This window comes from Sorghum bicolor, chromosome 4 (assembly GCF_000003195.3).
Source record: "Sorghum bicolor cultivar BTx623 chromosome 4, Sorghum_bicolor_NCBIv3, whole genome shotgun sequence".
Classification (NCBI taxonomy): domain Eukaryota; kingdom Viridiplantae; phylum Streptophyta; class Magnoliopsida; order Poales; family Poaceae; genus Sorghum; species Sorghum bicolor.
The window spans coordinates 43,721,479-43,747,504 of NC_012873.2; the positions used below are offsets into that span (position 1 = coordinate 43,721,479).

The window sequence follows — 26,026 nt, forward strand, 5'->3', positions numbered from 1 at the left end:
CATACGCACTAACCGCATACTAGTAAGGGATGAAATGATCATGCACATTACAATGATACCTTTGATATCTTGGAGTAGAGGATAGTCAATAAGATTCCAATTTAGCTCCAAATAGCAATGTGAAGTCCAACTATAAGCTTGGTGAAGACTAATTATAAATGTTAATTGATAGATCAAATCTTCACCCGTATGAAATGAAAACCACTTATATGATCAAGTGCATTATCTTGTTGTGGTTGGCTTGTTTCATATTTTCTTGTCATTGCTTGCAAGAGAGAACTACTAAGAATATCACTTGAAATAGCATGACTAGCTCTCTTTTGGGTTGTTGCTTGCTTTCTTGATCAATCCTTTTGATTGCTTCAACTAAGCATCTCAAATGTCCTTTAGATCACCACTTCCATGTTAGCCTTCCAAGCATCACACTTGGTTTACCCACTCCTCGGGCGCCACGCCCCTCACATAGGGAGAAGTGACCTCTCTCCAAAGAACTATTTTTGATACTCACTTGAATTGCCTTTGATTGATTGATTCAAGTGGACTTAGTATGATGAGTAACCATGAATCCTTCTTTAAGTCCTTTTCTTTCTACTTGTTTAAGTCCTTTTCTTTCTACCAAATGATTTCCAATAGTCACTAGAACTTAAACTTATCTTCATCTTGAGTTTGATTTTGCTCTTCAATTTGAGTACTAAAATGTGCACACCAAGTACACTCCACAATCAAATGACCTTCTACTCATTACTTGTCATGCTTCTAGATCAATTCAAAACCAAATGTAGGTGCCTCAAACACTTATAATTATGTTTCCAACTTGAGGACCTTTCAATTTAAGTGACTCTACATCAATCCAATATTTGTCACTTTTCTGGCAGATTCTGTACCCTTTAAATAAATATCCATATCTCATAATGTACAGATCCAAATACGACAAAATTTGGTGGAGATGTGCTTTACTAAGATATCTAGCAGCTGTAAAAATTTGAGCTTCATTTGACTTATAGATTGCTACCAGATTTCAATTTTTCCACCACTGTTGCATACTGAAAACTGCTGCACTATAGCTGATAAGATCCACTACAAAACTAGAGTATCCCTTATCCAATTCTGAGGAAATTTCTACAGCATCTTCTCTGATAATTGTACAGCATGCATACCAAATTTCAAGCCATTCCAAATAGATTTGATCACTCAAACTTAGACTTGATCTTAGCTAGCTCAGGTTTTCAATATTTGGCAGATTTCAAGTAATTGAGCTATACTTGTTCAAATTGAATCAACCTTGAAATCAACTTGATTGAATACTTTCATAAGACATATATCCATTCAATCCACTTAACAAAAGTCATCTCATGAACTTATCCAACTCAAATCAATCCAAACTTGATTACTAAGCATTTAATCCATTTAATCATCTTATAGCAAGCAACATTGCATATATATATCTAATTCAATCAACTCATATGCACCCGAATGAATGTGATCAACAGAGATATACCTTGGTTAGCTCATGATCATCTAATTTGCAAGTTTCAACTCATGTATTTACAAGCCATCAATATAATCAATAAATCACCACAACTTGAATATTTGCACTTGTATGTTGTAGCACTTGGACTTCACTTATTTGTCTTGGCATTGGGATAGGATAAGCACTAAGCTTCAATTCTTAACTCAATCATATAATGAACAATTATAGGATCAATTGAATCAAGCCTCCAATGCCGATGGTACCTACACATATTCATCCACTTTTTGATGGTACCCAAACTAGTTTGGGTCCTCTCAAGTTAGGAGCAACATACTTAGGCGATGCCTTAGTATGAATAGCGGGATGTTTTGCAATAGCAACCATAGAGGTACCATTACCATCCTTTCTAAGCATATTATGGTTATCAATTGAAATTGGCTTAGAATTATTACCTAGGGGACATGAATGAGCCATGTGTCCCCTTTCCCGGCATAAGTAGCAACTTCTTTTGGATTGAGCCTTTTCTTCCTTGCTCATGTGTTGCTTCTCATTGCCTTGCCTCGTAAGGATTGCTTGATTGGGCACATTGAGGTGAGGTGACCCCAAGTGCGGCACTTGAAGCATTTGACATGCTTAAGCCTTTCTTCTTCCTTCATCTTCTTGAGCTTCTTTTTATTAGGGCAACCATTAGCAAGATGTCCCATTTCATGGCACCGGTAGCACATGAAATGAGAGAGCTTTTCTCTTTCTTGCTTCTTTATCTTCTTTTCTGGCTTTCTTTCGCCCTTTGTAATCTTCTTCTTGAAGCCAAGGCCACATTTGTCACCATAGTTTCTTTGAGTCTTCAATATATGCTCAAAGGTGTCTTTTGAGTAGTAGCACCTCTCTAACTTGTTGCTCAAATTCTTCACTTCACTTTTGAGGTCATTGTTCTCCTTCAAAAGGTTAGTCTCACAAGGCATGGAAGTAGAACAAATATCTAATTGTGAAGAACATGGCATAGATAATAAATCATCACAAGAGGTGGATACATGCTTCTTGCCTACATCACAAGGGTTAGTAATATCATATGATTGATCATTTGACCCAAATGATGAGCTCTCACTAGTTTTAATTTCTTCGTTAGAAAGCTTCTTAGTGAGAAAAGCATGATCTTTTACCAAGTTGTCATGAGCAACACAAAGTTCCTCATGAACCAATTTTAGCTCCTCATGTGAACAATTAGTAACATAAAGTAGATGTTTTTGTTGTTCACATGCGGTCTTTAGAAATGAGTTTTCATTTTTCAATTTACTTGTTTTTTCCAACTCATTTCTTAAAGCTTTTGAGAGTTTGCATACAAGCTCAAAATTTGGATCATCACAATCAACAATTACACCACCAATAGATACCTTAGTGTCACCATGTGACATGAAGCAATGTCGTGATGTAGTGAATGAGCTTGTAGAAGCATCACTCTCATATCCATCATCTTCATCATCAAGTGTGCATGGAGTAGCATCATTGGTTGCATCACTTGTGGCATCATCATTGTCCTTGTCAAGTGATCTTGTGGTAGCATCATTATCACCATCACTTGACCATGAGGTGGAGCAATCCTCCACAACCACCATGTTGTGGTCATGCTCAACAACCTCATTTGCGTCCACCTTTGGCACATCATCTTCTTTGGATATCACTCCATATTTCTCATTGAGAAATACCCCAATCTCATGGGCGGACTTCATATCCATGATCTCACTAAATATGCTATCATCCATAGATTGATAGAAAATGTTAATAGCTTGGCAATCGAGATGTAGGCATTTCTTTTGCGCTTGAGTTGCAACCTTTTTATCAATTGCACAAGAAAAGCCCACATCTACAATCCACCACATTTGAGGAGAAACAAACTTAAAATTGCATTGCATCCAATTTCTCCACCATGCAAAGTGTGTGCCATCAAAAAAGTGTGGACACTCAACATCTAGCCCATAAGCCGCCATCCTCTCGGGTCAGTGAAGACCACAAATGAGAGACCTAGCTCTGATACCACTTGAAGGGTCGAGATGGCGGACTAGAGGGGGGGTGAATAGTCCTTTCTAAAACTTATCGCGCCGGCTAACCAAAACAAATGCGGAATTAAAACTATCGTTCTAGCCAAGACTACACCCCTCTATCTAAGTTCTCTAGCACCTTGAAAAGATCCTAAACAAGCAATCAAGGTGCTACCTTAGCAAGAGCTCACCTAATCAATTCTAGGAGCAAGGTCACACAAACCTATGCAACTAGTACTTTGCAAACCGGGGGAGCTCCTACACAAACTAGTGAGGCAAAGCGCACAAAGCCTAAGCTCACTAGCAAGCTCAATAACAAGGCAACCAATGCCAAATTAGAGAGCGCAAATTACTTAGCTATACAAACTAAGCAATGTGACTAACAAGGTTACACAAACCAAATTAGTCACGCAAGGGAACTACTTCTAGCTACACAAGCAAGAAGGTAACTAGCAAGCTACACAAGCTAACTAATTACAAGAGCAACTACACAAGCACAAGTATATGAATGTAAGAACAAGATTGTGTTAGGGACTTGCAAACCAACGGGAAGAATAATGTTGACACGATGATTTTCTCCCGAGGTTCACTTGGTTGCCACCAAGCTACGTCCCCGTTGAGACAAGCTCCAAGGTTGCCGCCGGTCCTCTTGCTAGTGGTGACCCGCAAGTCACACTCTCCCACGTGGAGTGCTTACCACAAGCTCTAGCACTTGACCCGGCCGGACCACTTGTCACTCTTCACGTCTCGCTCAACTAGAGTTGCTCTTCGCGATCCCCGCGGGGTGAGCACCGTACCCCTCACAAATCCTCCTCCGGAGCACCGCACAATCTTCTTGCGTGCTTCAAACGGAGTCACAATCCACCAAACCGTCTAGGTGATGGCAATCACCAAGAGTAATAAGAAATTCCCAATCACAAAGATTTCCTAGTGCCACCAAATGCAAATCCCGAATGCACACACTAGGCTCTCACTCCCTCAATCAAAATAGCACCAAGCATGAGAGGGAGAGGAGGGGGAAAGGGTGGATCTTCAACCTCTCATCCACACCCACAAAGGGCTCTCAATCTTTCCAAGAAATCTTAGCTCAAATCCATGGGAGAGAAAGAGGAGAGGAGGAACCCTAACTTCCTTGTGTTCCAAATGGGTAGAGAGAAGAGTAGGAAGAAGAAAATGGCTCCCACATCTACTCAGCTCGCGCTCCAAATGGTATTTATAGAGTACCACCGGAAGTTCCGGTGCCTGGGACCGGAACTTCCGGTCCGACCAGATCTGACCGTTGGAGCCTTGGTCCAAGCAGATCTGACCGTTGTGGCCTAGCGGATCTGACCGTTGTGAGAGACTCGGACCCATCGGAAGTCCCACCGGAACTTCCGGTCAGACACCGGAAGTGAATCCTGACGCGCGAGGGCATGTGCAAAGGCTCCTATGTGGACTCCTGTTCATGGACCGGAACTTCCGGTTGTGGACCGGAATTTCCGGTTGTGGACCGGAACTTCTGGTCATTGACCGGAACTTCCGGTCAGACACCGGAAGTGTTTTCTCAAACGCGAGCGCACCCCTCACAGCGCAACCGGAACTTCCTGTCAGGCTGACCGGAACTTCCGGTCAGGCACCGGAAGTACCACCGGAAGTCCCACCGGAACTTCCGGTCCTGCATTCTCAGCACCATCTCAAAACTTGTTAGGATGCTAACTTTTAGCTCCGAACTCCGAATTCGATGATCTTGGACATTTCGGAAAGCTTACTCAGAGGGCTATACAATCCATATGGATACTCAATCCAAATCATAATGGATCAAAGCAGTATTTCAATCTAAAAGTCATCCTAATGTCCGAAGAACACCGAAAAGCCTCTCTCTCTTCTCCAAGTTGATCAAAATCAACTCCAACACCTTCTCCTTTGCAAATGTGCCAACACCACCAAGTGTACACCACCATGTGCATGTGTGTTAGCATTTCACAATCATTTTTAAAGGCTTTCTCAAGCAACTCACCACGTCACTAAGCGCTAGGTATATGCAAATGAGACTTCACACTTAGTGGCACTAGATAACCATGGCAATTAACGATTTCCCCTCTTTATAGTACGGTTATCTATCCTAAATCCGGTCAAGCACTTCTCTACTCAACTTAGACCGGTGAAATGAAATTCCCTATAGGTTATACCTTTGCCTTGTGCATTCCATTCCATGTCCTCCAATGTTGACGCAACACATGCGCCAACCAATCACCAAATGATATGATCCACTTCGTATCATCACGTGACCGTATTGGTTCATCGATCTTGACCTCACTTGCTCTTCTCTATTGCCTTGGTCCATCGGTGCCAAGTCTTGCTCAAGCTTCACCGTCACACGCGGTCCCTCGCTTCAAAGCCTCCGACTTGCCCTTCACTCTTGCAACCGGTCTGTCGAGCCAAGCCTCATCTTGATCTTCTCCACCTTGGTCACATGACTCCATGTCATGTCTCATATGCAATGAGCTCCTTCATCATCACATAATCACCTGTAGACTAATCTCCTGTGTATCTCACATAAACACTATTAGTCCACCTAAGTTGTCACTCAATTACCAAAACCAAACAAGGATCTTTCAGCTTGATCCTGATGTTGATTCATCAAGCCACCTCCCTGCGCTGCTCCCCTCCGAGGTTGTTGTGGTTGTTGCTGCTGGCGTTGAGTAATCCCTTGTTGCCGAGGTGGAACTTGGTGCCGAGGTGGTGGGGGTCGAAACTGATGCTCTCGCCCCTGATCCACCGAGCTCTGCCCCTGGTACGGCGGGAATCGCTGATGCTGCGATCCAGTAGGTCGGGGAGGAGGGGGACGTGGACCTTGCAGGGGCCTTTTAGGCTCCGGTTGCCACACCCATCTCCCACCTTCAGCCATCGGACGCTTGAGGATCTCGACGAAGGATTCCCGCCCACCTCCCTGTCCCCAGAGATCTCTCGCGAAGCTAAGCTTGACCGGCGGTTTATAGATCCTATCCTTGCTGCTGACTGTAAAACAATCCGTCGGAGAGATGCACTTCGACTCAACCAGATCGCGCCGGATCCAGAAGAGACGATTGTCGGAGTTGGATTTCAGTACGACTTGTGGTACAAGCAAAGTACAATTTATGGTATTAGAAGCTGTAGTGGAAGAATCAGGAATGCATGTTCGAAAGTCCGTAGAGAGAGACCCCTAATTATGATATTTGCGAACTGGTATACCAACAGGACATGAAGCACACAAACTTATCCTAAAGCACCCTTCTCAAGAACAAAGTGAATGTCGATCTCGATATGCTTTGTACTTAGTGGACGGAGTTGGCTGTCACATAGACAACACTAATATTGTCATAACAAACAAACGTTACCAAAAGGAACCGAGATGTGCAACTCTTGGAGGAGTTGTCGCAGCTAACAACACTCGGCCACGAGATGTGCAATGCCACACTATTCCACCTCACCACTGGAACGAGAGACCATGGTCTAGTGTTTGGAGGACCAAGACACCATATTGTTGTCGAGAAAGACGCAGAAGCCAAAGGTGGAGTGGCATGTGTCTGCGTAGCTCATTTGTTGAGACTCCTCAAAATGAGATCATCTACATAAACCTATCAATTCCTATCATGCCTCCGGTTTCAAACCTCTCCTTCACTTTCTCAATGTACCGCTCTTGCAACAACCACAACTGGCAGACTAGTCGCTACACAAGCGACACTTTACATGGTCCCAGAACACCAACTTATAAAGTACCTTACTCCGTCTGATACCTAATTGGCCTTACCATTCCCATTTTGGGCGGAACAGATCTAATAATTCTTTTATTCCAGTTAGTAAGAGGGATCTTGAACTAAGAAATAGACCTAGCAGCTAAAAGAGGGTATCCTGAGCAATTGCAAGAATGGGGTTTATTGATATTCCTGGTATAGTAGATGATATCACACATACAGTCATACTCAATTCGATGGAATTGTTTGCCGGGTCTTTTCGTTGCATTCACTTACAACAACGGAAAAAATATGCTCCGCTAATTTGACTTGGACACCTGAGAATTTAGAGAACCTTCGCTAGAAGGCACTATCTTACCTACTTTGGTTCCCCTTCTTTTTACTTCCAACAAGGCGTGTAACGTTATGTTGCCGAACAAAACTGGTAGGGATCCACATTTTGGGCAACCCGCCGTGGAAGCCTTTACTTGAGGAGGTGCTGCCGGTCCAGTGAATATCGCTTATTTTGGAGTTTATCAGTGGTTGTATACAGTTCAATTGCACACCAATGAAGATCTTTATACTGGAGCTCTTTTTCTATTATTTCTTTCTACGCTATCCTTAATAGGGGGTTGGTTACATCTACAACCAAGCCAAGCCTTTCGTGGTTCAAAAATGCCGAATCTCGTCTGAATCATCATTTGATGTAGGATATGCTTGACCAGCACGAGGTGAGGCTCATGACGAATGCATGAATAATCAGACCTGACCTGCGGAACAGCATGGGCCAAGTCAGGTCGTGTTGTGGTAGAAAGCATGGTCTGCACATCCACCGGCGTGGCATTGGGGTGACATTCTAAGAGCATCTCTTCAAGGGTTATACATTTTTCGTTTTGCATTTGATGCAGTTTGCAAAGTTCCAAATAAAAATAGCAAAGATAAAAAGGCGTGATCTCCAACGGTTTTGTATTTTCACTTGGCATTTGAGGGAATTTTGGGCCCACACTTTTTTCTCCCGGAAGGTTTTTCTCTTGGCGCGCGATTTTCTTCGTCGCTTGTAATTCTTCGCGCGTCGCGCACCTTCATATCGCGGCATTCCTCGCTCAGTCGTCGTCGCCCCGTCCAGGTCCTCGCGCCGCGTCGTTTGATCCTCACCCATCATGAACCTCGCCCCGTCCTGAACCTCGCCCGTCCTGAACCTCGCCCCGTCCTGATCCTCCGCGGCAAAGCTTCGCAGCAAAACTTGGCAGCGCTCGCGCGTGGAGGAGTCGCGCGGGTGGACGGAACACAGCCCGAGTCACGCGGGCGTGGGGACAATCACGATTTGCAAAGCCTAGGAGGCTTGGTATATTTGCCAAGTTTAGACCTCTAAATGCCAAGTTATGCATTGCAAGTCTAAATGCAAAATCATTGGATAGCATATTTTAAGTTTTTTTTGCAAATTAATAAAATGTAAAATCTAAATGCATAATTCTTAGAGACGCTCTAACATAGCAGAAGAGGTGGTGATGCGTTGTCTTTGGAATGGTCAGTAATATCCAGTTTTGCGTAGTGTCCCATCTAGCCCACCACTCATTAATGGATCCATGATTTATGACAGCGGCACCAGCCCTTGCAATAGTTAAACATATATATTATATGGGGTAAAACAAATGGCGCATATAGTCCACCTCCACCCTACTATAAATGATCTCTTGAGCTTATTATTAACGGCTGGCCACATATGCTTGATATTTTCTAAATATTAGTGCACCTAGAATATATTACAATTTAGGCCTTGTTTGGATGTTGTCGGATTCACTTCAAAACATGTGTGTTGGTGTGGATTGGGATGAAATTAGTTCAAGTTCTACTCAAATCCACCTTAACACATATGGATTGATGTGAATCCGACTACATCCAAACAAGGCCTTAGGATAATTTTGAAGTACTTCAATTACATTTCAGCTCGAGTCATGACCTTAGTCACCGGGATCGCGGGTCGACGCGGCGATCCTCGTTCCCGGGAACGTCGTCCCAAATCGCGGAACGGGAACGCGCCGGGACGGCTGCCGGAACGCCGGCGGAACTCGACCCCGCCGCCGCCCGCGGGAACTCGACTGCGCCACCGCGGGAACTTGACCGCGCCGCTGTGGGAACTCGGCGCCGCCGCGGGAACGGAAGGCCAAGCGCCGCATTGGGAAGAGCAAGAAGTCGCGCGGCGTGTCTGCTGCATCGGGGCAAGGTGAGGGAGGCGAAGCGCAAGCGGTCAGCAGCCCCCATTAATCAACATCGGGAAGGTGGAAGGAGCCGAGCATCTGCAGGAACGTCGTCCCTCGTTCCTTCTCGTCGTTCCGGGAACGTCGTCCCAAATTAACTTGGATCACGGTTCATGTTAATTTGGAACGTGCTGAAGCTGTATACTCGTCGTTCCGAACAGTATTGAAAATTGACGTACCACGTTCCTCGTCCCCGTTCCTCGACCCGGTCGACCCGAGAACACGGTGACTAAGGTCATGACATCGGTCATAAAGATGACTTCTTAGACGAAGGACTTGCATTATTTTAGGAGAAGCCTTAATTAAAACTAAGCAAGATTGACTCTGTCAATGACTAACATATAGTACAACAATAATGTCTTCCTTTTAATTCTTGCGTTGCCTTATCGCAGGCCGCCGCCTATGAGATGCTCCGACGGATGATGCCCTGCAGGTTGCATGCACAATTTGCGCCCTATCGAAGGCTTATTAGAACCTCTACCTTTCATAACGTGCTTCCTGACTCCCGGGACGTGTACGTTGATCAAGTAATCCTCCCAGTCCACGGTACGCACGTCAGAGTGGAACCTCGCCCTCTCCTCCTCCGACATCTCCGCGAGGAGCGCCTCCGTGTTGGCGGTGTCGAACCTGCCGCCGTAGAAGGTGTAGGGCTCGTAGATGCGGCCCAGGTGCATGATCTGTGCGATGACGGCCTTGCGGAGCCGCCGCTCCTCGGCGGACGGCGCCGCTGCTGGGCGCCTCGCCCACCGCGTCTGCAGTGTCGCCGCGTTCGTCTCCACGTTGCTGGCATACTGCTCCATGCTGCCGCAAAACCGCATCGGCCGCACCGGGATGGGCTGCCCCGCCGCGTCCATCACGGGTGATCGCGAGAAGTGGTGGAAGACGGACTGGAACACGTCACGGAACACCAGCGGGTTCACTGTCGATGACGCTACCTGGTACACGTGCATTCCCGGTGCTGCTACCTGTGTCCGTGTATGCTTTGCCATTGATGCCAGCGTTACATTCACCACAATGTCCGCCGGAACCTAGCTTACCACCACCAAATTATTACGAAGATATATAGCCAAGCATTAGAACGATCTATATTTCGTGCATCCTAATTTATAAAACATATTTTGATATTTTGAGATTTATTATTATTTTTATTATGTATATAGACATAATATGTATTTAAGTGCGTCGCAAAAGCTATGAGTGATCTTATATTGAGAAAAGCTATGAGTGATCTTGTATTTAAGTGCGTCGTAAAATACCAAAGTATCTTATAATTTGGAATATGGTGAGAACATTTATATTGAGTGATCTGCTGCTCGTATATCTATGTATATTACCAAATCAAGAACGCAGTCCGGATCGCCGAGGAAGCTGCACATCTGTCCTTTTCCATAGTAGATTTATAATAGGATCCAACATCCTGAGTTCATATGCCAATGGAAGTATAAAATCTACATGTATATATGGTCGTTATTCACATGCAGTAACGTTAAAGTAATATTCCCAACTTTTTTATCGTAGTTTTAGGGATTATTGGATGACCGACACCCCAAAACATTACAACTAACATATGTGTCAAGATACGTTAAACAATCGATCTCTAATAATAGTACTAGGAATGCATGATGAGAACTGCTGCATCGTGCAAGTGGCTAGTAGAATTTTAGTTAAATTTTCTTTCTCTTGCGGGTGAGAACTGAGAAGTGCTCCATTAGGCCAGTCTCGGTGGCCCGTTTCAATGCACAGTTTCCAAAACAAATCCGCTGACAGGGCATCAATGAAACGAATAATGAACAACCTCCCCAATGCATGAGTTTGACCTTGACGTTTCCTAGGCTGGGCAAAACATTTAATTACTGCAAAATGATTGGATTACATGCAAGATGGTGAAACGATTTAGCCCTCAGTGCCCGTTTCACCGCGTGGGAAACAATGCCTGCGGGGTTTCACCTTGGTGAAACTACTTACTTCTCTCTCTTCTTCGTTTCATGCAAAAAGTGCAATTTGCTGACATGGCGCTCTAATAAATATGCATGACATCCTGGTGAAACCCCCACCGAGACTGGCCTTAGATCATCCCGGCCCGAGGCATGATTAACTAATTGAGACATATTAACACCTGGCAGGCCTAGCCCAAGAATGATCGGTTCCTACTTACAGAAGTGACGTTCACTGTCGATCTATCACTGCCATTTGTTTTAGAACAAGCAGTGACAGAGTATCATGGTTCGTGGCTTTAATCGACAGTAGCACAACCGATAGTGATAAGTGGAATACTAGTACTGGTTCCTTACTGTCTCTCCTTTATTGAACCAACAGCAATAATTGTTTTACACAAAAAAAATATAACTTTTACATATAAGATCAGATTCAGATGAACATTATATCAAAATTACAGAGTTTAAAGCGATCTAAAATTTTGTAGTTAAATACCTTTTAATTTGAGATGGTTTACAAATCCAAATTTTTAATATAAGTTCTCGAATCAGATTTACATGATTAACAACGTCGAATGGAGACAAATTCAACATCAAAGTTGTAGCACTCAACAATAAGATCTATAACTTTGTAGTTAACAACATTTTTATGTCGTTTTGAGTGTCAAATATACAATATATAAGATTTAAAAATGTGCAATTAAAAAAGTAGTGTTAGTTATATAATTACACATGTCACGTCGCTCAATTGGTAGGTGCATTTGAGGGAATGTAAACGTTGTCTTGTTTGAATCCTGAAAACCACATATTTTGATATATATTTTCTTCTTCAAATCATATATTTTCTTCGCGTTACCACTTATCACTGTTGGTCAGCAATGATAACCTTTTATTATGTGTAGGTGGGGTCCAGCTCAGCCCATGCCGATGCCCTCATCTAGATCGTTCAAATACTGACTAAAAAACCATATATTTTCTTCGTGTTATCACCTATCACTGCTGGTTGACAATGATAACCTTTTATGTGTAGTGGGTCCAGTTCAGCCCATGCTGATGGCCCTCATCTAGATCTAATCATCTTTTTTTGAACAAGATTTAACCCTTATTTGAAAACTAGCTAACAGAAAATTAATTAAAATTAAGACATGGTCACTAAATGAGGGTAGAATCTAGCAGGCGAAGCAAGATTAGAGCTGGCATCGAAGGATTATAATGTAGAACAGGATAATCGATTGATCTATCATCATCATGTCGATCGCTCTTCAAACTAAATAAATGACCTATAACAATATGAAAAACTATAGGGTGGATGATGTATATGTAACAATATGTTGGAGCCGCTGCCAAGTGCCACCTGCTCACTCACTGCCATTGCATCTAGAGCCTCTCTCTTTCTTCTCTCCAGTGCATCTACTAGAGACAAGAAGGGGATAGGACTCATCCTTTTCCCGCAGTTTTCTAATGTCTTAAAGTTGAGTTCAAATAGTTTTTTTTAGCAAAATCAGATGATTTTCATCGGAATCTTGTGTCCAGCGATGACTTCAGTGATTGCCACGACGAGATCATTGTTGCAGGCATCAATTTCACCGGCAGACAACCAATTTGTGTCCTTTAATTATCTACAAGGTGAGGGGTGCTTTTGAGAGCCCCCTATGAGGATATCGACTCTGTGTCATTGATTTCATCGTCAATGATAGTTGAGAGGAAATCAAGGTTGCCCCAAGGTGACAAATTTGCATCCTATGTCATACCCGACAATTCAATTGCCGATATTCTTTTAAAGATTTAGATGTATTTTGGATTGGTTCTGATCATTGAATCTTGCGACATGTCCAATGTTTAGGGGTTGGTCGTTGAATTTGACATAAGGGCTACACTTTGGATCCGGTATTAGGGGGAAGCCATTGGGGAAAAAGATGATGGAAGAATCTAGATAGAATATTATATATATATTTTTTTATTTTAGATTTTTTTCACGTGTAATTTGGTGATGTGCTGTGCCAAGATTTAATAGAAATCTATCTTCCCTTCAAAAAAAAAGTGTTACTGACCTGTTCCCTTGTATCCAACCTGGGAAGGGGTCCCTAAGGGTGCTTTCAATGACGCTCGGCCTGATAATGACCACCGGTATCTCTCCTCGCATGCTGTTGATGACCATCTCCCCCATGGCCTTGGTGAACACATAAGTATCTTGCCAGCCATGATGGTTTGCCCTAAAAATTAAATGACAAACAAAACACACATGTGTTGTAATGTAATCCTACATCATGCATGCATATGTGTGTTCGGGACCGTATGTACCACACAGCATCTTGAGGCGGATCGACAGCTCAATATATATGAGTACACTGTGCAATATAGCAATACCTTTTTAGGCCTAAATCTTTCATTTGTTGAGTACGAGAAGCTTGATCATCAGATTTTGTTGTGAGGTCAAATGCCAGCTTGATCTCTGCCTCAATATCCAGAGCGGCACCGTTCGCAGCATGCTCTGAAGAGCATTGTGCGGAGCTTAATAGTATCTCATTTGCTATGGAGTCTCCCATTCGAAATGGCTTCTCCAGCGCCACGCCTTGCCTCTGCCCATTCACATATGCTGTGATCAACAAACATTTAGCACACACACATATATCGACCGGTTGAGAGGGATTGTAACTCATATATACTGTACACAACAACTACACATACAAATTAAGTTTCACCAAAAGAATTAAGAAATTAAAGTACATGCACTTTCAGTTTCATGCACAGTAGCTCTCGCTCTGGCCTCACCTGTTGACACATGCAAGAAGAGCTTCAATCTTCGGAACCTCCGTGCGAAAGACATTATCCGGAGCGGCCCAAGGGTGTTGATGTCCAATGCAACGTCGTACCTGCGATAGATATATGTCAGTGGTCCAGCTGATCCAGCTGATTGGAATAAATATTATCCTAACCTCTCGTGGAAAGTGGTATTGCCTGCCGAGTTTACGATGATATCTACTTCGTCCTGGATTTTGTGAGCCAACTCCTGGGCAATTCCGAGGTTATTCTCCTTGATATCGCCGACGACGGGAACTAACTTTCTTGCTATAAAATTGTGGAAGCCTTTCCCATGGATTTCCTGCAAACATCTGAACAGTTCTGCGTCGACAACCTGCACATGACATGGACAGTGCCACTTGAGCATTATTGTGGGGTTATTGACAGGAACAGCTAGCACAAATATTCCACTAGCTACTTAATCCTCGAATAATATATCTTTTAAAAAAAATTATTTCTATAAGATATATTTATTAGGACATGCATGTGACAGCGCGTTTTGGGATGCCCCTGCTCTTTCCAAGAAAGAGATGAATACATAGAAGTCTAAGGGCACTCACAAGTCACAATGCAAGACTCTATCATATAGTCCAAAATAATTAATTATATATTATTTTAGATTTTTTGCTGACATGAGAGTATATTTATTGAATAAAGAGGTAGAAAAAATAAGACTCCAAGTTTTATTTAGACTCTAAGTCTACATTGTTCGAGGTAATAAATAACTTTAGACTCTATGATAGAGTCTGCATTGTGAGTGCCCTAAAGACACTCACAATGCAAGACTCTGTCACAGAATCCAAGACAATTAATTACATATTATTTATGGTATTTTGCTGATGTGGCAGCATATTTATTGAAGAAAAAAAGGTAGAAAAAAATAAGACTTCAAGTCTTATTTAGACTCTAAGGGCACTCACAATGAAGACTCTATCATAGAGTCTAAAGTTATTTATTACCTCGAACAATGTGGACTTAGGACACTCACAATGCAGACTCTATCATAGAGTCTAAAGTTATTTATTACCTCAAACAATGTGGACTTAGAGTCTAAATAAGACTTGGAGTCTTATTTTTTCTACATCTTTCTTCAATAAATATGCTGCCACATCAGCAAAATACTATAAATAATATGTAATTAATTGTCTTGGACTCTGTCATAGAGTCTTGCATTGTGATTGCCTTTAGAGTCTAAATAAGACTTGGAGTCTTATTTTTTCAACCTCTTTCTTCAATAAATATGCTGCAACATCAGCAAAAATATCATAAATAATATGTAATTAATTGTCTTGGACTCTGTGATAGAATCTTGCATTGTGAGTGCTCTAAGTCCACATTGTTTGAGATAATAAATAACTTTTGACTCTATAATGATAAAGTCTACATTGTGATTAAGGTCTTCATTTCTTGTACTTTGAAAATAGGCCCGTTTCTTTTCTTGGCTGGATTGAGTCGATTTTGGTGAGTCATTGAAACCTGGTCTAGTTTTTGAATCCAAGTGTTCTAGGTGTGGCTCCCATCGAGGGTGAAAGGCCTGAATGGCCTAATTTCATTCTGGATCGAGCCTATCCGAATAGTCATTCCGGCTCGATCCCTACTTCAGTTCCAAATAATTCTAGGTGGAATGGTTGTGTCCCAGGCCGTTCTAGGTCGAAGAGAACAAGGCCTAAATATTAAACAACCCCCCCCTCCCTTCTATTTGATTTGTTTATATTATATTATTTATGTTTATAAACTTATAATCATTGGATATATAATCTTTTACAAATCTAATAATATTGTAATAGTTAAAAATTATTAGCCTAATTATTGGTTAAAGCTTTTAAAGTTTGAATTTTGATATATGTGTGCGTCATATAAAATAGAACTGAGGTAGTATCGCATATGGTTTTTTTATTATTAAAAGAACATAATAAATGATGCTATTGTCTGTTGCGCCAAAAAAACTGATAGCACTGCCACCTGCCGGTTTTGCACTATCTACCTGCTACTTTGCTACCATCAGTGAGCCATGATGTTTGCTCTGTCAGTCCTGAAACAAGTGCACATTACTTCAAGAGTTACCTAATCTTAAATTCAGCTAAACATGTAAAAAATATTATATTTGCATCGCTAAATTGGTTTACTTTGAAAATATATGATGTAATTAATCTAACGATGTTTATTGGATATCCTTACTCTATTGGTAAATTTATATATATATATTTGATCAAATTTAGATGAACACTTATATTTTGAAACAAAGAGAGTATATATCACTGACCTTTATTTAAATTGGATTTATATTATCAAAGGGTGTTTCTACTGTAGAACCACTTGTGATCGATATGTCTATCCTGCTAGTGACTTCTCTACACCCCATGTGCTTTTGTGTTGGTGACTAGTGCAGAAGCATAGCTAGGGGGTGGTCCATGTGGGGCACGGAACACTCTATAATTTTGAGCAAAGTATTATAAGTACTTAGATATAGTAAGTTATTTTAAGTAATTTTTGGAGTTTATTAAATATTTTAAAAATACTTGTAATACTTTTTAAATATATTTTTCTTATGTTTCAGTAAATTACATATTTGCATGATATTGTTCTACTTTTAGGTCTTGTTTGGTAGAGCTTCATTGAAATTACTATTTTTTGTTTTATTCTAGCTCTTTATGTATTGTAGCAAGAAATCGAAGATGTTTGTCGACGTCTTAAACAAGACTATATTATTAAAAAAAATTATATTAAACTGGACCATAGATTAAAATTCTGGCTATGCCACTAGGCCCAAGGATCTGCTAACAAAATGGACGGATGAGAAAAGGAAAGAATAAAACTGATCTGCGGTGGAACGGAATCGAAGGGGCAACCAAGGTGACGACATCTCTTTCTATTCTATCTACCACCCATTAATCAATCTCGCCACGTTGTCCATTATATGAAGGAAAATAAAACTTTCAAGAACCTACATGATCCATTAATCACTCTCACTACACTACATGTCCAATGTACGAAGGAAAATAAAATTTTCAGGAACAGGATTGCTGCAAACAGCGTAAACCCCGCGGTACTCGGGAAAGCCTCTCTTATCCGAGTGCAATTCTTCTCCGAGTGCAACTCGGAGAAGAATGACTTTCTCGAGTGCTCGATTTTTGACACTCGAGGAAACTACGACACTCGAGAAATTTTGCCTCTCCCGTAGTGAGCAGTCTACCGTGGTTGTTCTATCTAATTTAATGAACTAAATAGATATTTTTTATTTTTTATTTAGTTTATTAAATTGGACTAGATAAGAACCACGAGTACCCATTTAGAATACTATCTCTATCCTTAGGCCTTGTTTAGTTCAAAAAAATTTGCAAAATTTTTCAGATTCTCCATCACATCGAATCTTTAGACGCATGCATGGAGTATTAAATATAGATGAAAATAAAAACTAATTATACAGTTTAGTCGAAATTGACGGGACAAATCTTTTGAGCCTAGTTAGTCCATGATTGGACAATTTTTATCAAATACAAACGAAAGTGCTACAGTGTCGATTTTGTAAAATTTTTTGGAACTAAACAAGGCCTTAGCCAGCACGCTTACAAGCCACGACGATGATGGTGCCGAGCTATGTTGTATTGTTACAGGATACTGATACGCCGATACTGATACGGTGATACTGTGATACGGTATTTTTAAAAAATAAAGATACGCTGATACAACAAGTATATAAATAAGCTTATTCAAAACATCTTTTTACTCAAGCAGAATAATATTAGGATACAAAAGACATAGGCCATATATACTCCTATTTCTTCACAGAGTTGGCAGCGTTAGCGGCGGGCAATGTTGGCGGCTGCAGGAACAGGCGGTGGTGGCTGCCTACGGCCTGCCCGTCTCTCCTGGTTAGATAGTTGTCTTGCTGGATGTGTGGCTATAGGGTTTGAGGGTTACGCAAATGGGTCACTAAACTGGGCTGCAGAGATGATGGACTTTAATTTAAGAGATTATAGGCTGTGAAGATTTAAACAAGTATTGGTTAAGTGTCAACCAAATATCAAGATTTATTTTATTTATTTTTATTGCTGTATTTTCTCGATACTCCACCGATACTGTATAAGTGGCATATTAGTGTATCCGATATGTATCGCGATAGTGATACGTAAGTTCAGAGAAGTATCCGGGTAAGATAGTGCCGAGGTATACCAGGGCACGACAGGTGGTCTGGAACAGCATGGTCACAAGCTTCCCAAAGGCGGGCAAGCGGCGGAGGTCAGTGGGAGCGAGGTACTAGAGGAGGGCATTGTTTAGTTCGTTTGTTTGTGACAAATATTCTTCAATTATAGACTAACTAGGTTCAAAAGATTCGTCTCGTGATTTACACCTAAACTGTGTAATTAGTTTTTGTTTTTGTCTATATACTTCATGCAAGTGCTACAAGATTCGATGTGACGGGAAATCTTAAAAATTTTTTGGACGTAGTAGTGGAGAATGTCTGACGAGTTTGCAAACGACGACGGCGACTGCGGAAGGTCGCCGCCGTTCGGCACAGCGAGCAGCGTCAGCGTGACGACAGCTCTGAAAGCTCCGTTAGACGGGCGCTAGCCGGACGCTATAGCTAGCAGCCATGTGAAGTCGTTTAGGTCCAAAAACGCTGACAGCGTACCCGTGACGTCATCAGCGGATGCACAAGGGGGGCTGGGGTGGCTGCAGGCCCCTTTTAACACGTTTTCTTTTTTTTAGCAAAAGACTTCAAATATTTGATATTTGTTTATGTTTATTTTATGAATCTTTGCCTTTGAACACTTTAAATCAATATTGAATTATCAGTCTTAGCTATATCTATTAGGCCTTGTTGTTTACTTCCCAAAATATTTTGCAAAATTTCTCAGATTCCCCATCACATCTAATCTTACGGCACATGCATGAAGCACTAAATATAGATAAAAGAAATAACTAATTACACAGTCTACCTGTATTTTGCGAGACGAATCTTTTAAGCCTAGTTAGTACATGATCGGACAATATTTGTCAAATACAAACGAAAATGCTACTATTCTTATTTTGCAAAAAAAAATTGTTTAGTTCTTGAAGCAAAAAATTTCGCGACACTGTAGCACTTTCGTTTGTTTGTGGTGATTATTGTCTAATCATGGACTAAGTAGGCTCAAAAGATTCGTCTCGTCAATTCCGACCAAACTGTGCAATTATTTTTTTTTGTCTATATTTAATACTCCATGCATACGTCTAAAGATTCGATGTGACGAGAAATCTTGAAAAATTTTGGGTTTTTGGGTGGAAGTAAACAAGGTACTTTAGTGTACTAGATTGAGCGAGAAAAAAAAATTTAGCATATAATATTTAGTCTTCCTCTTGGTCATTTTTGGATCCGTCACTGCGTGACGTTGACCTCGACGGTTGTGGGTGTCGGCTATGCTGACGCCACTGCGAGCGGCGTGAAAGCAGCCGGGAGGATACGACGCAACTTGCGGGAGGGATCTGTCTCCGTATCTCGCCATAAGCGAGCACATCAGGATGGATGAGTGGAAGGAATGAATACTTTATTTCACTTTTGTCAATATACAATGCCGCGCCTTTTCTATAATATATATAAAAAATGCTGGGCAATTTATTATTTTATATCCGAATCAACATTGAGCTTTTTGGATCCCTTCACCTACAACTTTCAAATTGACAACCATCTTATATGCACAGGAGGATGGGAATGCTGCACCAAATGGATACCCGCACTTCTTCTACGGTCTAATTTAATGAGCTAAATAGACAATTTCTTATGTAGTTTTGATCATTTAGTTCATTAAGTTAGATTAAAAAAGAACTAAAGGTATTCATTTAGAGCACTATCCCATCCTTATGCACCGCTTTCGGAAACTATAAGGCCAAAAACTCTTCACTAGACGGCGGAGCATCATCGTAACTCCTCCATGCGTTCATCAACGCTATAGAATTCTTAATATGATTATCTAAGCATCAATCCCTACGTCATTGTTCAATCGATTCTTTATCTCAAAGCTCTTGATGAAAGCAATGGAGAGTTTCAAATATAAGAACCCGAGCTCTCATTCTATGACTGTTAACTTCCATTCTTGGGTTGATGGGAGCTTTCCTTAGCTTCAGAGCAGATGAGGACGGATCTTATCGTTTTAGACTTTTGATATTTTGATGCTGGTATGGATTGGTTGTCGGCATACCATGTCGTGTGGATTGTTTGAGGCAGGCATGTGCAAAAATTTATGACCCCGACGCACGAACATATATCTATATTTAAAAAAAACGTATATTATAATTATGTCAAAATCCTGGGCAACTCACCTCAGTTTGCAACCTCTTGAATGCTTCTTCAGCGTCCTTGGCCTTGATCATAACGTATATCTTACCAACATCAGGATTCGCCCTCAAAATTTTCTCGATAAGAACTGAAGCAGAATATATATAATAAGGGATAAAAAAGAAAAAGGTGTGGATCGGAAGTCAGAACGGAGAACTAGGATTGTGATACATCAACTACCAAGTATGCATGGATGTAGTCCTCTCTCTAAATATCAAGAGACGGAAGAGAGAAGGTAGACGACAATGGCACACACCTTTGGCCAGGAATCCAGTTCCGCCAGTGATGAGGAAGTTCTTGCCCTCAAGGGATTCAGCGATCCCAATCCCGGCGACGTGATCGTGATGGTCTTTTGAATCCCCCGAGGACGGCGACGGGCTTGACCTCGCCGACAATGCTGGGAGCATCACGGCTCTCCCTCTCGCCCCACGAGCAAGTCCTCCACTGCTGCTGCTGCTGCTGCTGGTGGTGGTGGTCGCTAGACTCGGCGTGCGCCTAGCAGTGAGGACTGCACTGCCGAGGAGGGGGAGGGGCATCAGATTCGTGCATGGAAACCCCATGGCGGCCAAACAAGGTACTCTGGGCAGTGGCGGAGCTTGATCCAACAACCAGCAATGGGCATTCTTTATAATCGAGTCTTAATCATCTATGAACAGTCGAAAACTTACAGTTTAGCACGTGGAAATTGTATTGGGCAGTACTCTTTGGCACGTGGAAATAATTGTATTGGGCAGGAGGGCGCCACGGCCCAGCTTGATGTGAACCAAGCTTCGCCCCTGACTCTAGGATAGCGTTTGGTTGGTCCTAAGATAACGTCATTGATAATAAAATAAAACTCTATGATACGTAATATTAAGCGATATATGGTTTAATACCGTATGTTGATTGAATATTGAGTTGACTTATATTGTTGAAAATATCTATTTTAATTGTAAAGCTGAGAAATGGACATAGGTGTGCCACACGCGCGTGCTGCTGGTTGGGCCATGGGCAAGGCGGGCGGCGGCAGGGATGGGTGGGGCTTAACTTTTGTCACTCAATTCACGTAACTGCAGGAGTTTCTCTCCCTTATGTTTGTTTATGACTTGACTACGGGAGTTTCACATTCACATAATTGTGGGAGTTTTTCTCTTGTATGTTTGTGTATATGACTTGATTATGGGAGTTTCGCGTGTTATCGTCTATTCGCGTTTCTGTCTACTGAGATCCTCCCTGACCTTTCGCTTCCATACCGCTGGTAGCCTGATCTTCTGCGCCATTCTAACTCTCTTTTTGCTACCGAGAAAAACCACTTTTTGTCACACCCATATTTTAAGAACAAAATAGGATGCATAAAAGACTCATATGTGCCCCAGAAACAGTCGCACACATAAGTAGACAAATCTCAAATGTACCATCGCAGTGTTTATTACATAGCGGAATATAAAATATCACATAGTCTCATACAAAAATGATAGCATAAAGTAAACAACGCTCTCGACGGAAGCTCCACACAGGGACACTGTTGACTGGTTGACTCCAAACCTAGTACTCATAACGATAATCCTCATTCCAGTCATCTTCGTTATCATTTCCTGGGGTGTTGGGAAATTGCAAGAGTGAGCACATATCGTACTCAACAAGTATAACCAGGGGTTCATGAGGCTCAAATAGCTGACACTGGTTTGACTGCAATTAGCTTTTAATAGTGGATAGCATGTTCATAATTAATGAGCAATTGTCAAGGAAGCATAAATAATCCATTAATCACATGATCAAGTGTAAGCATAATTAACTCATAGCATAAACGATAATCAAATGAACATAACAACATAACAAGCTCATCATCTTAATGTAGATGTCCCCAAGGCCGCTCCTGACCGTGAGCTCGGCTAGTATACCAGTTTTACACTCTGCAGAGGTTGTACATCTTTACCCATGAGTCATGATTTACCCTTTCGCCCGAGGTAGCTAATCTCTTAACCCCCTTCCTAGGGAGGTCGGCAGGGATCACTATGAAGCCTTTCAAAAGTTCGTCTAACAAGTTAGGGCCGCAAGGTTTCCTTTGCGCGCAGATATAGAGCCCCCCTTCCGATGGCACAATGACTCGCAGCCTATACTCATACAGACAGAGGCCACACTATACCCAAAACGGTTCAGCCCCTCCGCCCTTTCGGGTAACCTCTAACAAGCTAGAAAAGTGCTTCATACTGAGCTAAAGCCAGAGCCATAATAGCCCTCATGGTTGCACTGTTATCCCGGGTGATCACGTACAGACAAGATCTCATACAGTTATATGTCATTCTTTTATGTTCATTGTATAGCTATTAATCATCTTACAAGATCATGGATTATATCAAGCACTAGCACATCTACACCAAATGCATATCAAGTAGGTAGCAAGGAATACAGGTAACAATCATCTATGATTTTGCTAAGGTCGACAAGGTGATAGCATGCATATGATATATATATGTGTAGTTAATAGTGAATAGGTAACAAGGATGATCCCAAGTTATACTTGCCTTGATCAAAGCTCTCCTGAGCCTGCTGGTCTTCAAATACTTGATCTTGAGCACCAACGTACGGCTCACCGTCTAATCCCAATCATCAATCAACAACACGCAATCCAATGTAGACAATCATACACGAAGCAAACAAGATATAATTAGAACAATACACCAAACAGTGGTAAAACAAATATAAAAGTTTATCAAAATATTCTACGCAGCGCTACGATCACACAAACGTAAAGTTCACGAAAATCGGAATTAAAACGTGAAAGATATGAATTTTCTAAGATTTCCTATAGAGAAATAATTAATTAAATAGTACCAGAAAATTAAAAAGTTTCAAAACAGTAAACTAATATTTCTAACATGTAGAGATCGTAAATACGAATCCAACGGAATTTGAATGAACAAAAACGGAGTTATAATAAATATTTTATGAGCAAAACAAAATCAGTGGCAATCTTGTAAATAGGCAGAAAAAGCATTTTTTTTTCAACCGGCCGTCACCAGCTCCGGTGCGGTGGCTCCATTGCCGGCCGAAAGGAGCTCGCCGGCGACGACGGACTTCTCGATTCCGAGCACCGTTTCGCGAAAGGAAAACACCGGGATGAAGAGGAGCTCACCACGATCTCGTCTAAGCGCTTGGTTGGGTCCGAGAGATGACGAAGACGGCTCGCGGCGTGCTGAGATGGAGTTGGCTTTCGGCAAGATGCAAAGCTTCGCGCTGCGGCGGCTAGGGTTCCTCGGACGCGCGTCTAACGGAAAAGAATTCCGCTGCGATACTTGGAAGCTTTATAGGGCCTCGGTTCGTGCAAAACGGCAAGGAAATCCCGGCTCCACGGGTTCGATTCGATAGGGGGTTTCTGTTCGGTTGCGTGCGCCGGGAAGAAGAAAGAACACGCTGACGTGTGGGCCCCAACCGTCAGCCAAAGAAAGGAGGGAGAGGGAGGGAGTGCGCGCTGCTGGCCAGTTTGGGCCTCACGGCCAATTGGCCACCAAGCCGAGTCCGGCTGTTTTTTTTTTCTTCTTTTTTTTTTAATTTTCCAAAGCCTTTTAAAATCAAATTTTGAGAGCAAATAAAATCCAACAAATACCAGCAGCACAAATAAATAAAGATGCTCCAGCATGAATGCTCAATCAAGGTTGCTAAACATATAATGAATTTTAATTCCCACACAATTATTTAGTTGCTAGATTTCTATGCCCACAAAAAGTACTTAAATAAATTAAATTAAATCCTATTATTTGAAAATCAAATTTTTGGGTGTTACACTTTTCCACTGCTCAACTGGGAGAGTAGGCCTCCGGAACGCTTGATCATCTATGAGTTCATTTGCACGGGTAAAGGACGACAATCATGTTTTTAGAGAGTGTCAGTGGTGGCACGACTACTTGCATCGACATCCTCTTCTTCCTGGTTGCGGCACACATCATCGGGTTTATCAACACTGCTTTGTTCCTGCATGGCGCCGTTGAGTATATCTCTAAACTTCATCATCTAATAACGTTTTGTGTTAGAATCTTGCTGGTTAGTGTCGTTTATATGGCGTTTATGTTTAGATCACACAGGCACATATATAATGTTACCAATCTTATTATCATGATTATTTTCTAGATTAAATTCCTATTAAATATGCCTTATTTTCTAACAATCCAAAAACGTGATAGATAATTTTCGGTCTGAAACAAAATGTGTTTGAGGGCACTCACTATAAGAGGTTTTGGAAAAGTGTATGTTGTGGTTGATTGCTATGCATTGATACTTTGTTGTTGAACCTAGATTAGCTGGACCACATACTCTTGAGGAGGAACGTGTGTTGGTATAAATTAATGTACATAGATAAATCCACAAGCGCATAGATACCGTTGTAGCTTTCACCTAGAGGTTTTAATATCGTATCCACATGGAAACATATGAGTCTAACTACGGTCTAACTTAACCCTGAGCAGTACAAGACTTACGACAGTCGAGGTTGTAGAGAAGATCACTAAGGTCTTCTAGTTTTAATCTAGGTAAGCTACTTTATACCACTCTACATGTGGAAATTGTTTTAGAAGAATATAAGTAGAGTACTAACCAACTTAGCAACTGTATAATCCTGCTAGGCCTACAGACGGGAGGTGGGCTACAGAGGAATTAACAAGGCTATAAGAGTCACCCTTGTGAACTACCACCGATCGGAATATAGGTACATCACCATGCTCACACTACAAATTATACTCTAACCTATTGTAGTAGATTAAAGCACTCAAAAGAGACTTGTAGACTAGAAGAATAAATACAAGCAACACTTACTTAAATGAGAAGTTGATTACCAAAGAAATCTCAGATGTAGGTTGACTTCCGTCAAGGTACAAGCTGTAGAGGGAGCACCAACAGGCTGGCACCTCCTCCAAACTCTCCCTCTCTCTACATCTCTCTATTTCTAATGAATAGATCCTAAGGAGGACTAATCTTCTTGTGTGGCTACTCTAAGAGGTAGATCCATTCAAGGGACCCTCCTCTGTTGATCCTAACTGGAGATAATGAATTAGGGTTTTAGGGATGGATCAACCAAGGGGTCTGGGGCTGCTTATAGAGCCCGGTGGGATGAACCGTGGCCCTTGGATCAAATAGACCTTGAACAATAGTAGAGATGCAACCCTAGGAGGCGGTGGAGGTACATTCTAGATGGCGGTGGCGAGGCAACATAGGGGGAGACTGATCTGCCTACATGTGGGGCCAGTTGGCCCCACATGGTGGCCTCTTGGTTCTCTCTTCGCTCTGGTGTCTTCTAGATCCTTTTGGGTCTCTCTAGTGCCAATTTTCGATCGGTTTGTGAAACGAATCGTGTTGTGCACGGATTCTTCTGTTCTAATTCTAGCTTTCTACTATTTAGTCCCTAGAAAACATAGATTCACCAAAACCGATGGAATTATGTATCCCTAAACATTTATGTTGGCGATGGTTCTAGTGTGTTCTAGAGTCTTCCCAAGTCGATATCTCCTTATTCTGGACCCTAATTATAGCAAGTGATATATCTGT

The 26,026-nt window shown here is 41.8% G+C and overlaps 1 pseudogene; it reads right to left on the bottom strand.

The window, feature by feature from the left end:
* LOC8056664 lies at positions 9,760 to 21,188 on the bottom strand (annotated as a pseudogene).